The following is a 3,741-nucleotide window of genomic DNA, read 5'->3' on the forward strand; positions in this document are numbered from 1 at the left end:
AACCTATAAAAATTGCTCCTTTTTTTAGCTCCTTGATGGTGTTAAATCCAAGTTGAATCCTCTCCATAAAGCTCCTGTTAATATTCCTTTTAAGGGAAAGAGGTCAGAAAGTAAGCACTTTTCCCAAGATCAGAGTTAGATTATAAGAGTCTTCTGAGGCCAAACACACACACACACACACACACACACACACACACACACACACACACACACACACACACACACACACACACACTCCATCAAGGTCAATAGTCTCTCAACTTCAATCAGGCGGTGCACGATAGCATCCCTTGACTCTATTTCTCTATTTTGAATGAAGTGATGTCTAGGGTTGGAAGTCAGACATGCAAAGTGCCTGAATCAGCAGATTAAAGTGCTGATTTTAGTGCCACCTTACTCAGTGAGTGGAAACGACACCAGGGGAAGGAGAGAAGTGAACTGGAGAGCTGGAGGACCTTAAATCTTAAGTATGACTGTGCTGACTGCAGAGGGGTGACAGATGAATGAGCATTTCTGGAGCTGCTACATCCAAAGGCCTCAGAAGTCGTTTCATTTCTAGGGAGTCTGGAAGTTTGTGTGTTGACACCAGGCCAGACTAGAAATGCCAAAGTGTACAGTTATAACATAATAATAACAGGGAGTTGAACTTTGCTCCCAACAAAAACAAAAAATATGAAACAGTTTGACCTGCCTTTTAGCCCTCACCAGTGTCAAAGATGGACCTAACAACTGTGATGTCGCTCTCTGGTTAGTGAATTCCTGTTACGAAACCTCGAGCTGAGTCTTTTGACTGTTGCCACCTTTGTATTTTTAATCTGGATGTGATGAGTGGAACTGAGGACGCTACAGCCAGGATCATCTAATAATGATCGTAACTTACAAAATGAGCTTCATGATTTATTCAGTGAGATTTGAAACTAGTGAATGAGCAAGTAAAGTCAGCAAGAAAATGTTTGCTGAGGTCACAGAGTGAATGAGCTGATGGCTGTTTTCACACACATTCACTGGCCACTTTATTAGGTACACCTGTTAAACTGCTCTTAACGCAACTATCTAATCAGCCAAACACATGGCAGCTAAGCATCAAATGGGGATGAAAGGTGATTTAAGTGACTTTGAATTTGGCATTGTTGTTGGTCGGACTGTTTTAGAAACTGCTGATTTTCTGCTGATTTTCCCCATGCAACCTTTAGATTTTACAGAGAATGGACTAAAAAAGAAAATATCCAGTGAGCAGCAGTTCTCCCGGGGAAAATGTCTTGCTGAGGTCGAAGGAGAATGGCCAGACTGCTTCAAGCTGATTCGAAGGCAACAATAACACAAAAAAACACACAACCAAAGGTATACAGTAGAGCATCTCAACAGCAGCAGAAGACCACACCAGATCCCACTTCTGTCAGTTAAAAATAGCAAAACTGAGGCTACAGTTTACACCAACTCACCAAAATTTGAAGATTTGAAAAACGTTGTCTAATCTGATTAATTTTCATTTCTGCTGCATTCACATGATCACTGTTAGATCTCAATCCAACAGAGGACCTTTGGGATATGGTGGAACAGGAGATTCTCATCATGGGTGTGCAGCCAACAAATCTGCAGCAATTGTTTGATGCTGCCATGTCAACATGGAACAGAAATCAATGAGGAATGTTTCCAGCAACTTTTTTGAATCTGTGCCATTAAGAAGAAGAAGAAGGCAAAGAGGGTCCAAACCAGTACTAGAAAGGTGTAACTCATAAATTATGCAGTAAGTGTAGCAAACAACCACAAGTCTTTCTGCAACCACAGGATTTGCCCTCTTGCTGGACATGAGTAAGAATAACAGTTTAAGTCACTTCCACATTGGCTTCACTTTTCTGACCCAGAAGCTAAATTCATCTTTTATCTTGCTTATCCTCTTCAAGTGACACATTTAAATACTGAAAACCAAACAAACCAAAACATACATCAAAACATCAGGTAACACTTTTTGTTTTTGTAATTATAGTTCATAGTTAAAAGTTTATGAAAAACTTCACCAACTGAAAAAACAATCTTCCTTGAACATATCTGTATAAAACACATTGATAGTGTTATTTGTTATCAGTTTGTGGAAACATTTCCAACTTTTATCTTTTGATACTCAAATGTGTATAGATTGAATCTGATTTGGGGGGATAAATAACATGTATGTTTGCTGTTTGATATTTAAAACTTCTTTTTATTCAACCTCCCCTTTATATTTTAGGTGCCAGAGGCGATTGGTTTGTGTTTTGAGATTATTTTTTTATATTTCTGTTTTTCTTTTGTTTTATAAAATGAAAGTAACAAAGAAAAATGAAGTCAATACCATGAATCAGGCTACAGACTTTAATGTTACAGGATTTGTATTTAATGCATTTTCTCATTTTATTATTGAAATTTGTGAGAAAATAAATATGTTTCAGTATTTATATATAAATAAACAAAAGCCTGTTTATATAAAGGCCCTGTTGTGAAATAGTGCCAGTCACTGTTTTAAAGTCATTAAGAGTTGCATAAGGGTATTTGTTGACCCCTTTTAAGACTTTGCGTTCTTTCTATCCTGAGCCCTCCGGGTTTCCGTAGAGTCTGTCACAACAACGGCAGCAGCTGAGCCGGCCTGAGAGCAGGAAACAAATAAGAGGTCTCACTCTGTTGTAGTTTCTTTTTAAAGTTTGCCCATTGGACTGTGTGTGGCATTTAAACCTGACATTTGTGAGGAAAAGCATAATATTCCTATTTCTATGCTGTTTTAAAAAAAATGTTTCCACTCTGCCAGTCTGCCCCAGGGGCTCCTGCTTTTGGGCATGCTCAAAACACCTCACATCCAGAGGCATCCCAGAAATACTTACCCTTGGTCTCCTCAATTGGTCCTAGGTAAGGGGCCACACTGAGTTAGATTCAAACCACCCTTGTGAAGTTAAAAACATTGCTTTACCTCACTCTGGAGTCAAGTTGTGGATAACCTGCACAAGGAACCATGAGGATCCAGCGCTCTGGTGGCTAAGATGCAGAAGCCCTGGCGGTCCAGGGTTTAAAGTCCACAATTTGTGTTCTTGAGCAATAGTTCTCCAGGCTTTCTTCAGATCTTTTAAGCATCTGATTGGAAAAAGCATAACAATGATCCCAAACATACTGCCAATGCAATAAAAGTATACCTGGAAAGAAAAACACACTGTCAATCATCAGTCATGGACTGGCCTCCCCAGAGCCCGGACTTCAACATTATTGAAGCAGTGTGGGATCATGTTGACAGAGAACAGAACAAAAGGCAGAAACATCCAAACAAGATCTTTGAATCTCCTTCGAGAAGCCTGGAGAACTATTCCTGAAGACTACTTAAAGAAATGCAACAAAGCTGCCTAAGAGTCTGTACGTTTCAATTAAGCTTTACTGCTATTTCCCATTTTCCTAGAAAAATACACTGATGTGAGAAGTGGCTAATTTTTGCACGGTGCTGTATTTACTGTTAGTTTTTTGGCTATAATAAACATGTCTGCCTGACTATGTTCGTCCAGTATGTTGCATTTTAATCTGTGAACTTTCTACTGATGCCCTGACACTTTCCCGCCTATGAAACCCTGCTAATATGGCAGATAATACGATCTGAAGGAGACTCCTCTCACCAAAAGCTGAAATCTCCCAACTTGTGATACCAACAACACGTCCTATAAAAATATGTGTGCTGTCACTTTAAGGCGCGCTCTCTTCGTTGCGGCTCGCTCCCGCTGAGGAGTGGGA

Source organism: Pelmatolapia mariae, linkage group LG23 (assembly GCF_036321145.2).
Source record: "Pelmatolapia mariae isolate MD_Pm_ZW linkage group LG23, Pm_UMD_F_2, whole genome shotgun sequence".
Taxonomy (NCBI): Eukaryota; Metazoa; Chordata; class Actinopteri; order Cichliformes; family Cichlidae; genus Pelmatolapia; species Pelmatolapia mariae.